Consider the following 12,996-nt stretch of genomic DNA (forward strand, 5'->3'; position numbering starts at 1 on the left):
ATATCAAACAGTACTGGTTTTAGATGGACTGTTCTAAACTTCTAACATATTATTTAGAAACAAACAGAGCACGTAATACATACTCAGTCCCTTCCCTTGCCATCTTTTTCTCTCTTCTTTAAAATTCTATAACAACTCTGTATTCCCCCTTTTTTTGTACTTACTCTATTCTGCTTTGTCATATGATTGTGCCCAAGTCATTTACATCTCTTAGAGTATGCAAAGATAAGCTCCTTATGAGCTGAGAGTATAAGAGTATACAATTGGAGTATAAGCTTTTTAAGAGAAGAGGTAGCATTGCATATATCTCAGGATTCCCTATACTGCTGCCAGAGCACTATGTGCATAGTAGTTAGTAAATCCATCGAATTAAACTCCAAAGCAATCAAGTTATTTGACCAAAACAAGAAATAGCAGAGCCAAACCCCTTTACATCAACCACATCTTTTTTCATCTTTACCAATACCAGGCTGCTTGTATGAGAGATTTAGATACTTGCAGAATTAAAGAAGTTATTTTAGTTTTGGAGATCACATTGTCTCTAGCAAAATATTCCAAAAAATATGTTTTAATCACTTTCAGATATCTCTCTAGTAGAATATAAAATGAAATAAACGTATCCAACGTTAAATACTAAATTATAATAGAATATTTTTACCCTGAAGAATGTAAGAATTTGATTAGCCCTTGTATAGCCTTAAATCATTAGTCTTCCCCTCCCCATTGTAAAAAAATATTACCATATACTACCCCATCTCTCTTAAATAGTCCTTAATATATCTCTCCCAAGTTGTCCAATAGAAGACTGATTCAATGGGAGCCATATGGGCCCATTTCCAGAAATTGATTTGGTTGGTTTAGGGTAGGATCCAGACACACATCTATATCTCTAAGACAGACTTTAGTGAGATTCAGAGCTATCTATCCACATGTCTCCTGGACATGTCCACCTTCTGTCCCACAGACACCTATAATACATACAAGACTTTTTAAACTCATTTTTTCCCCTATACTTGCCCCTCTCTCTATTTCCAGTCTAGGAAATCACTATCACATCATCCAATACCCAACCCCCAAACTACCCAAACCTTGGAGACATGCCTGATTTCTCCTGTTTCCTTACCCCACTCCCATGAGGGTCTTTCAGGACCAAGTCTCATGCGTATTTACCCCTTAAAATCTCAAAGTTCCCCAAGTTCTTTATCTAACTATGCAAATAAATTGATAATTATCCTTGTTCACTATCCCCATAGGCATGTGTGGGGATTTCTCTGTGATATAAATGCAAGAATGGATTTGTTGGATCATAAGATCTCTGAGTACTGCAAAATTCAGCTAAATATATACTAATCAGTTTATTTCACTATGTGCTTGCTAGATTCCTGCATAATTGAGAGTTTGAGGCAATGATGGTGTCAATCTCTAGAGCACTGTATAGTAAAATGCATTGAATACACACTATGGTACACTCAGTAGCAACTAAAAACAAAGGATCAGATATATAAATATAGTGACATGGATAGACCTTAAGATATATGGCATGGAAATGTAAAAAAGAGAATTAATGTTATGGTACAAAGCCATTAATGTAAATTAAAAATAAATATATACTTAAAATACTACATGTTTATTAAGATTCAAACATCTCAAAGGATATCTATCAAACTTATGTAAAGAAGGGGAATAAGAGGAACAGGATGAAGAGAATAACAGAGTAAAACAAGAGGAATCTAGCAAGGACATATATTAGTAAAATAAACTCATTAGTATATGTTTAACTGAAATTTCTGCACATCAGGTTTAAAAAAAAAATAACATGGAATCTTGAATTCTGCCTTAGTGCCAGGCTTTTGACAGAATCCTCTTAAATTTTGAAAGCCTTGTTTAATCCGAGATAATTATATAGAGTTATTTCAAAATTCATTCAAAGGTTTCATTATCTAATGCATGTAAAAGAAATTAAGGTGTTGACACACATTCTAATTTTATTTAAATTAAAATATATAATCCAAAATTTTATGAATGATTTTAGTACTGAACATCAACAAACATTGTTAAAATACTAGGATTAGTTACCAGATAATTTATCATCCAAGCTAATATATGTTTGTGAGTAAAAGCAAACATAAAAATAACAAAGTGTATACTATCTGCAATATTTATTTATTGACTGATCACTCAGTGTTATATTGGTGGACGTAAGTAATGATTCGATTCACAAACCACTTTCAGGGGCTTCTGTTTTTAGCCTTGATAAAGTAATAATGACTGAATTTACCCTCTCAAGCAATTTTAAAATGGATAAAATATATGAAACAACATATTTCAGACACTGGACAACAGACAGGCAGAGGGATCCCTGAGAGGAGGGAGCAAATGAGGAAGCCAACAATTGTCCCAGCTCATCACCCACAGGGTTTCCAGAGAAGGGGAGCCCAAACCAGAGGCTGGCAGACTTGCCTAGCTGGAAAGACAGAGCTGAGAGTTTGGGGATGCTGAAGAAATTGAATTTGCAGCTCTCCATCCACCAAATAATTGGATTAAATGTTTCCAATAGATTTTGAACAGAATGTTAAAAAAAATTGAGAGTACTCATTCTATAAAAATTTGATATCATTATAAAATACGGATATTTACAAGGTGGATCATCAAAGGTCAACATTTCAAAAATCTAGTTGATGGGCAGCTAAGAAGAAAACATGTTCTGCTATCATGACATATTTTTCTTCCCAACATTAACCTTGTCACAGGAAGTTTATACTTCAGATCCTCAATTGTGTATATATAAAAATGGGTAAAATTTCAGCAACTATAGGTTTTGTTTAATACAATATAGATGCTTATTTAGAGACAACTATGAGTTGAATGTTCATGGCAATTACTTCCAAGTATTTCTGCTCCATAAATTTCCCACTTTAATGACAACATTGTTTTTTATAATGACTTTATTCTCCACAAATATGATATTGTATTATCATGTCAAAACATGTAATTTGTTCAATGCTAAACTTTTTTTTTTTTTTCCCTAGGAGAGAGAGAGAGACAGCGTGAGGAGGGGAGGGTCAGAGAGAGAGGGAGTCACAGACTGAAACAGGCTCCAGGCTCTGAGCTGGCAGTCAGCACAGAGCCCGACGCGGGGCTCGAACCCACGAACCGCGAGATCATGACCTAAGCGAAAGTCGGACGCTTAACCGACAAAGCCACCCAGGTGCCCCAATGCTAAACTTTTGATTTACTCTATAGTCCCAGTCATGGTAGCATCAGATACGTCAATTTCAACTCAGTGACAATTTAAAAGTATTTCACTGGGGGGGCGCCTGGGTGGCTTAGTCGGTTAAGCGTCCGACTTTCGCTTAGGTCATGATCTCGCGGTTCGTGGGTTCGAGCCCCGCGTCGGGCTCTGTGCTGACTGCCAGCTCAGAGCCTGGAGCCTGTTTCAGTCTGTGACTCCCTCTCTCTCTGACCCTCCCCTCTTCACGCTGTCTCTCTCTCTCTCTCTCTCCTAGAAAGAAAGAAAATAACATAAAATAAATAAATAAAAGTATTTCATTGGTTCCTTGAGTTGAATTAAAAAGTTGAATGGTTGGCCGGGGGAGTGGAGGGGAGCATGCCTGGCTGGCTCAGTTGGAATAGCACGTGACTCTTGATCTTGGGGCCGTGAGTTTGAGCCCCACGTGGAGTATAGAGATTACTTAAATAATAATAAAACTTTAAAAAATCAAACCATTAGAGTTAATTTACCTGATGTTTTTTGAGGCATCTGATGTCACTGATATAAAACAGGCTTTATTTAAGTATTTGAAAAGTTCTGATGGGGTCAACACATTAATTGCTATTGTTTTACTTTTTGTACATGCTTAAAAATAATGGAAGTCAGAAATGAGTGAAATGAATTAAAGACTCCAGTGATTTTTAATGAAAAGTTATTCAGAGTCTTCCTAAAATAACTACCCAGTCCCACCTTTGAAGTAGATGCTCATGCATCTGAAGCATATACTTATTTTTCAGTGATATCACTATAGTTTCCATGTTTAGACAGTAAACATCATCAAACCTTTTCTTAGTGCATTGTTGTCGAAAGGTTTAGCAAAATATGAGAGACTAACCCCAAAATATAATTTTACATTTATTATGTTCTATATATTATACAATATTATAAATAAATACTGTTATACCTTACATATTAAAAGACCAAACCACCATAGGAAGGACATTCAGATCACTTTTATACACTCTCCAGAATAACTGTCCAGGCCCCTTCCCTCACATGTACTTCAGCCACATGTAATATAGTTTCCTGTGGTTCCCAGTGATGCTGCAGATGCGTAGCTGTGTGGGTTTGCCGATCTCAAAGATTAAAGCCCTTCGTGGGTTTGCAGATCTCAAAGACTAAAGCGCTTCGTGGGTTTGCGGATCTCAAAGACTAAAGCCAGGCTGTGGCTCCATAGACTCATTCGCCACATGGCCAGCAGAGGCAGAAGCTTTGAATATGTTTTCCATGCCACTCGACACCGGGAGGAGTTACCTGCTCCTTGTTGCTCACCCCCTGAAGTACTTATTTTGTTAGTGAGTGTCTTTCATGCTGTCCTTGAAAGGAAGGCGATATTGTGTTCTTCTAGAAAGAGGTAGGAAAAGACATCTTTTGATTTAAGCCCAAGCTGAAGTGAGAATTCTGCTCGCTGCACACCCGATCCTGAAAGTACAGCACAAAGTCTACCAAATCTGCCCCAGCTTATTTTAATACAGCTATTAGTGTCAATACTTCATTTTAAAGATAAATAAATAACCCACAAAATACAAGATATATGCTAAAATAGAAAGGATACCAGGACAACCAGGAATAAATAAGAATTGTTCTGGGCAAACCATGCCATGAGGTTACCCCAACTAGAATGGTAGACACCTTGCCAGTGCAACAAATTGTTCTTTGCTTTTATTACTTCTACTCATATGTTTTAAATTAAGCATCGATTGATTTCTTACTTTGTGCCAACAGCATAAAAAACAGTCAATCGTTATCCCAGAACACTTGAAACAAATCCATTAGAGGGCTGCCTGGGTGGCTCAGTTGGTTAAGCATCCAACTCTTGATCTCAGCTCAGGTCTTGATCTCAGGGTCCTGAGTTCAAGCCCCACATTGGGCCCAGTGCTGGGTGTGAAGCCTACTTTAAAAAAAATTAGAATTTACCTAAACGGCACAGTTACCTCATGATAGAATTGATATTTTTACCCTGCTTTAACACTAAAGTCTGTGCTCTTAGGAGTAATTATGTTTCACTGAAGTGTTGTATATTCTATAAAGCCCTCCCCGAAGTTCTCCTCTTCTGATTATCTATTGCTGCCTAACAAGCAGACAAAAACTTAGTGGCATAAAACAACCACAATTTTATGATGCTCCTGGATTCCACGAGTCAGAAATTTCTTTTTTCCTTAATATACTTTATTTTTTAAATACAGTTTATTTTATTGTGGTAAGAACATTTACAATGGGATCTACCCTCTTAACAAGATTGTGAGTGTACAATACATTATTGTTAACTATACATTATGATGTTGTAAACACATCTGCAGGGCTTGTTCACCCTACTTACCTGGACCCTTAGGCCCATTGATTAGTAACTCCCTAGATTCTCCTCCTTGCATCCCTCGGCAGCCAGCATTCCACTCTTTCACTCTGCAGATCTGACGAGATAAGAGGTCTTATGTAGATGGAATCATGCAATGTGTGTCCATTGGTCACTGGCTTGTTTCTCTTAGCATAATGTCCTCAGGGTGAATCCTTGTTGTCACATATTGCAGGATATTTTGAGAGGGCACAAGCAACACAGATGGTTTGCTTCTGTTGAAAACTGAGGCTCAACTAAGAGAGATACAAGTGGCTCAGTCTGAGTCATCTGAAGGCTTAGTCACGTGCATTTCCAGGGATGGGACTGGATGAGGCTGAGGCCGAGTTCAGTAGGAAACGGAAAGCCTGCATATGGCCTCTCCAACTGGCTTAGGCTTCTTACTAAATGGCTATTGAGTTCCGAGAGGAAGTATTAACAGAAGGGAGTGTCTGGAGACCTTACAAAAGAAAACAGGAGGAAGCCTCCTGGCTTTTTTAGACTCAGAAGTTACGAAACTCCATTTACGCCATGCTCTTTTGGTCAAAGCAAGCACAAAACTGCCTAGGTTCAAGTAGAGAGATATAGACCCCACCTCTCAAAGGGAAGAATATCAAAGATTTTAAAGCCCTATTTTAAATGACTACATTCCCCTTTCTCTCTCCCACCCACCCGCAGATAGATTTGACCACTCCTTTGTGTTCCCATAGAACCTTGTACAGACAACAACTATATACCTGACCTATTTTAGCTTTTATCTGTTTATATATAGATTCTCTCTATGGGCTAGAAGTTTCTTAAGGTGCAGGTCTCTTTTATCCCCAGAATTTAGCATAATGCATGGCACATAGTAGTTGCTTAATAAATGTGTGTTGAACTATTAGTTGATGGATGGATTGGTTAAAACAAACAAACCAAAGCATACACTTCCTCCGGTTCCCAACTGTACTTGGATTTCGTGCATTAAAATATCAGTCAGTTGGGTGTCTGCCTTTGGCTCAGGTCATGATCTCACAATCTGTGGGTTCGAGTTTGGTGTCAGGCTGTGTGCCGACAGCTCAGAGCCTGGAGCCTGCTTCTGATTCTGTGTTTCTCTCTGCCCCTTCCCTGCTTGTGCTCTGTCTCTCTCCATCTCTCAAGAATAAATAAACATTAAAACAATTTTAATAAAAAAAAGAAAATATCAACTCTCTCCATCCTTCCTCTATTCCAGAAGGATGCCCTAAAACCTCCCTTAGTGAGGAGCATATGAACAAATAATCTACCTTCCTGTCAGAGATTTCCTTTCTGAAGGCAAAAATCATGTAGTAAGCTGGTTATAGGCTTCCAAAGGAGCTGTTGACATCTCCTTTCTCCTTCCCTTTCTTCTAGGTAAAGAACAACCGAGGCCTCCATATTTCCCTCCAAATATCCTTTGGTGTTAGGACTCAGAGGCATGACAGGGCCCTAACATGACCGCCTTGTGACCTAGGCATCTGGCCCTGGAAAATGTGGCTTTTGGTTCAGCTGTACTTGGTGCTGTGACTTCCTCTATGAAAGTATTTAATAAACCTCCCTGCCTTCCTGTCTTCTACTTTCTTAGGTTTCAGTACCACCCCAAGATCTAAACTCTGGTCAGAATTCCCTGGTCTTCACTGAATTTTAAGAGTGGATAACTCTGCAAGCCCTATATTCAGGAAAATGCATACGTGTATTAGTTTAATGATTGTCTTTACTCCATGTTTTCTATCTTGACATTTTTTTCTAATTTATGAAATTTGTTTTTAGTACTTTGGTATTTCAGATTTTCTTTCCCTCTTTACAAAAAAAAAAAAAAAAAAAGCTGCCTCAGAAATACAGCTGAATGTTTTCCTGGATTAAAACTACATGCTTGTTCGCTGTCATTCAACCAACTCCACAAGCTGAATTTTCTGGATCAACAAATATGCCTAAATTTAATTATATTTCTGTTCAGTTGAATATCCTGTAATACCTTGAAAATATAAAATAGATGGCTGAACAAGATTCCTGCTGCCAGAAAGAACATTACTTAGTGGTTTCTCTAAACCTGGAGCCCCTCACCTGGCTCACATCCCTCCATGAAAGCTTCCCAGGAAGGCTGTGATGGGCCTGAAGGGAGATGGGTCCAAGAATGTGGTCCCATGGTTATATGTAAAATTTGCGGGAGTAAAATAATTTAACTGCAATTTGAGTAGAACCATCTCTTTTTACTGTGACCTCCTCTGTAACATTACTCACCTTCCTGCTCAAGAGGCTGGAATAGCAGTGGCAGTTTTTAGGTTCAACAAAGCAGGGTCTGAGATGGGAGGTGCCCATTTCAACCACAATTTGAAAATGCTTTCTAGAATGTGTTAGTAAACCAGATTATAAACAACAGATTCTCAGTTTTCTTATATATGTGGAATAACTTCCGTACACATCTTTAAATTTAAATTATTTATTTAAATTAAATAAATGAGAAAAAAATTAAATTAATAAAATATAAAGCAACAGCCATAAAGATAAGTAGGGATGAAATCAAAAATAATTAAATGGTCACTGAAAAGTGAATTGTAACCAAAACTTCAGATTGTACCAAAAACAATAATTCATTAAGAGAAAGAGATACATTTACAAGAAAAGTCATGGACTCTTGGATTTTTTGGTAATCCAGATAACAAAGAGGAGCAAATTACATGAGCACATTGAGAAAATATTGAAAATTCTCCCTCGCCTGACATGAAATATTAATATCAATGAATGTACATATATGTAAAATCACCTGTAGGGCGTTTTAAAATATGGATTGCTGGGTCCCACCCCCACAGACTCTGAATCTGCAGCTCTGGGCTGGAGGAGCAGGCAGAAATAATTTACATTTCTAATTAGTCCTGGGAAGGCTGACCCTGCTGATTTAGGGCCACAGAGACCCCCTGATAATTTTTAGATCATTATCTCAGTTGTGTCTTTCTTTCTTCCTTATGCTTTTATTGTAACAAATTTAGTAGCCTATTCTCTACTTTACAAACCATACCCATAAATATCATCTTACAGTAATAGTGATAATATTCTGATCATTTTTGTTTATATTCCCTTTGTTTTCTGGTCTAAAAATTCTTGTCATCAGAATATGTTTACCGCCACATGTTGTGCCAGATCAATTAATTACAGACCTCAATGCATACATGATTGGAATTCTGAATAATGTAAATGAAAAATTAGGCCCATGTTCAATATTCTCAAGAATTTGTAGAAAACCTTTAAAATTGTTCTGGTTTGATAGATAAAGCAAAACCTGAAAGTCATTGCTTAATGAAAAACTGTGTTGTTTTCAGTATGGTCAAAATAGTCATATGACTGAGTGTGGCTAAGATGATTATGGAAGGGATACTTATATTTTGTGAAACTGAGGTTTGGGTTAACTGTTCCAGAGAACCCACAGGAATGAGTGACTTTGGGGCATTCAAGCATCTTTACTTGGTTTGCAAGGCGATAATTGATTCTAGATTGCTTGGCCCATGTAAGTGTCCTTGGCAAGTTTCAGGTTCTACCAGATGTTGGGTACCGCTTTTAGAATGCTCATGAATAGCTTCTCGTGTCACTCCACTGCTACAAGAAAACAAAAGCTTCGTGTTTCATTTCATCAAAATGTGATTCCTTGGGCATTACTGTCTCATGTAGTACATTTCTTACTCTCTGATGGAGACCGAAACCAATTTGATCTGTGCAGTGATTGATGGTGTTGATTTAAACCCAGAACTGTACTGATTTCCCAAAGCTAGACTCTCAAAAACAAAACAAAACAAAACAAACTCCAAACTATAATCTAGGCAGATTTAAGTGAAAACTCCTCTTTCACGGCAGACTAATTTCTTACTGTGCATCTTTAAAGTTTATATGTGAAATATAACATAGAAGTTTTCATATGTTTTATGAAGGAAGATGAGAAATATTTAGTGACTCTTTCATTGGAAAAAAAGCAGACACTGCCACTTAAAATAAAATAACTTACTGATACCGTATTGAATTTGATTATTACTTCCAAAAATGACTTTTAGGAAGCAAGTGTGGGACTTCCACTTCTTGGAAGATGAAGAATACATACTCCTCCTGCTAAAAACGACCAAAACGCCTGTTCACTAGTTATTAAAAAAAAATAATAAGAAAACTCTGAAAAGTTGAGAAAAGTCAGACCAGATAGGCACCTCAGCACACAAAGAACAATATGGTGATGATTCCCTTGGGATTTTTCTTGTTTTCTGGGTTTTTTGGAAGGGGCCGGTCCTTATATATTCCTGTACTTAGAGGTGAAGAAGCTAGTTACCTGGAAATGCCAGTGGATGCAGACTAAATAAATAAATAACAACCAGAAGCTTCTTCTCTTCAACCAAAATACCAGGAAAGGAGTATCCTAGAAAGAAAGAAAAGGTTCAGACAACAACCTCTTGATTTCAGTCAAAGGCCAGAGGAAAACTTTGGCTTCATCGCTGCCCATGCTGACAAAGGCCAAGAGGGGAGCCTCAACTTGCACACCTGTCAGCAGTGATGAGGTGCCCCATCTCCCCACTGGGCCAGGCCAGAGGAATGGAAAGTCAGGACCTGCCCCACTACTCAGTGGTAAAGAAGGCACTCCCCTCCTCCCGGGTAGTGGAGGCCATTGGAGTAGCAGTGGGAAGGATCTCTCCCAGCCAGAGAGAGATCGGTGGAGGATCATATAGCTCCAGAAAATAAGAAAATAAACAACAGAAAGGGGGAAAAACTACACGGATGGAGATGTGTGAAAGGGGCCTTTTGCCCTTTTAAGTCAACTAACTGAAAGAGTTTCAGTGACCAAAAGTGGAAAAATTTGAGGAACAAAATAATATTCTTAAAATAAATTGAAGTGTAACCCAAAGTATAAGATAAATATCAGTGAGCCCAAACTGATATACAAAAATGATTGAGTAAATTAATAAATGAGGAAAAGACAAATTTCCCATACATTAGAATTTCAAATAATTTATGTAGCTACTTCACCCTCAAGGAAGGAGCATAACTCTTCACTCCTTAAGTGTGGGCTGCACCTAGCTTCTAAAGAGTGCAATATGGAAAGGGGAACAAAGCTGTAAAACTTCACAGACAGAAAGCTCACAAACGCTACCTTAGCCAGGTGATCAAGGTCAACATCGATATAAATAAACTGTCTTGTACCCTTGATATGTTCTCTGATATGACGTGGTGAAAATGGCACTTTTCCTCCATGGTCTTCCTCTTAAAATACATAAGCCCAGGCTAATCATGAGGAAAACATCAGACAAATTCCAACAGAGACATATCCTGCAAAGATACCCAGCTGTTATTTTTTTTAAATTTTTTTATAAAAACTTTTAAGATTTTTATTTATTTATGAGACACAGAGAGAGACCGAACATGAGTGGAGAAGGGCAGAGAGAGAGAGGGAGACACAGACTCCGAAGCAGGCTCCAGGCTCTGAGCTGTCAGCACAGAGCCGGAGGCGGAGCTCAAACCCAAGACCTGCAAAATCATGATCTGAGCCAAAGTCTGATGGTAAACCAACTGAACCATCCAGGCACCCCCGTTTTTTTTAATTTATAACTTTTTAAACATTTTTACCAGGTCATTACTTCTTAAGAACTGTCAAGGTCATCAAAATAAGAGAAATAATCTGAAAAACTCTTGCAGCCAAGAGGAGCCCAAAGAGAAATGATGCCTTACTGTACTCTGGTGTCCTCGCTGGGATCCTTGGAGAGAAAAAGAACATTAGGTAAGAACTAAGGAAGTCTGAATGAAGTATGTACTTTTAGGTAGCTGGTTAATTAATTGTAACAAATGTACCATACTAATGTAAAATGTTAACAATAGGGGAAACTGGGTATATAGTACGTAGTAGCTCTGTATTAATCTTCTTAAATATAAAATGTTGTGTAAAATAAAGACTATTTTATAAAATGTTAAGAGAGGGGCACCTGGGTGGCTCAGTTTTTCTGAGCATCCAACTTCGGGCTCAGGTCATGATCTCACAGTTCATGGGTTCGAGCCCCATATCAGGCTCTGTGCTGACAGCTTGGAGCCCGGAGCCTGCTTCAGATTCTGTGCCTCCCTCTCTCTCTGCCTCCCTCCCACTTTCTCTCTCTCTCTCTCTCAAAATAATAAACATTTAAAAATAAAAAAAAATAAAATTGAGAAGAGAGTAATTAAAATTTAATTAAAAGTCAAATCTAGAGTTTCTAATGGTAACTCCTAGTAAAGCAAATTTAAGAACGTATATGGTAAATTACCATCCTATTGAATCTATGTGAATAATCAGGTCGAATATAATAAAACTGGGATAACCATTATATTGAACAAGAATAATCTGTCTCTTTTTTTTTTTTTTTTGAGATTATCTTTGGCCAGTGGTTGGTGACTGTAGAGAGAAATTTTATCTCAGTAGTAAATTATATATACTTTTCTGAGTCATCAGATTCTGGCTCTGCTCGTTGTCTTTGAACTATTTTGTACCTCTTTATAAATTGTAGGTAACTGATTGATAGGTAAACTCTGTTTTGTGCTTGTTTCAGATTTAACTGACTTCCTTCCCAACTGTGGAAAAACTAGTTCTGAAACTTACCTGTAAATTGGCCTGGATGGTGTTACCTTGCACAAATGGTCAACCCTTACCAAACTTGAAATTCTTCCAGTCTCCTTCACTATTTGGCCACAGCCCTCCAATTAATGTTTCCAACTCTCCTCCCTCCTTCCCTCCTGACTTGGCATGGCTGAGAACAATCTGACCATCTGACCGCACGGATCATTAAGGAGACTCTAGGTTGCCTCATTGCTGGCTCTTTCCCATAGGATCTGAAGAAGCAGTGTGAGCTAAAGCCTAATGACATGATATCAGCATTGAAGGACTCACCACCACAGCAGAACGTGCATAGGCCAGATTTCTCCCTGGACAGGTTGCCATCTGGGTGTGTGACCTGTGCAGTCACAGGGGACCCTGCGCTCAGGAAGGCTCCACAGTTGGTTTAATGCTCTGTCCTTTCCATCTCAAAATTCTTAATTTTTGAATAAAGGGACCTACACTGCCATTGTGCCCTGGGCTCTGTGTAACTGGTTCCGATAGTGAATAGTACAATAGTATTTGTAGTGTCAGGGAGCAACAGTTCCCGTCCCCATCAAAGTCCTTCTAGCTGGACTAAGAATCACATTGAAATGAGACAGATTAACAGGAGAAAATCAAATTTAAGAGTGTAAGTATAGAGAATCCACACACACACATTTCCACACATGGAAATTCCAAAGACGGTCAGGCAGAATGAGGTATATATGTGTTCCCCTGAGCTAAGGAGAAGGAGGCAGAGGTCTGGGACCTCGGAGGGAAGGAATGCACTCCCAGGGCCACAAGAAGAGCAGAGGCTCGCCAATTAGA

At 38.3% G+C, this 12,996-nt stretch overlaps 1 long non-coding RNA gene across 1 annotated transcript in view; it reads left to right on the plus strand.

The window, feature by feature from the left end:
- The window catches only part of LOC144239300 (uncharacterized), a 238,106-nt gene extending 231,016 nt beyond the window's left edge, over positions 1–7,090 (plus strand). Inside the window, exon 6 of the long non-coding RNA XR_013337375.1 lies at positions 6,975–7,090. This is a non-coding gene — a long non-coding RNA (uncharacterized LOC144239300). The remainder of the gene's footprint in view (positions 1–6,974) is intronic.
- The last annotated feature ends 5,906 nt before the right edge of the window (positions 7,091–12,996 follow it).

This window comes from Crocuta crocuta, unplaced genomic scaffold (genome assembly GCF_008692635.1).
Source record: "Crocuta crocuta isolate KB4526 unplaced genomic scaffold, BGI_CrCroc_1.0 scaffold16, whole genome shotgun sequence".
Classification (NCBI taxonomy): Eukaryota; Metazoa; Chordata; class Mammalia; order Carnivora; family Hyaenidae; genus Crocuta; species Crocuta crocuta.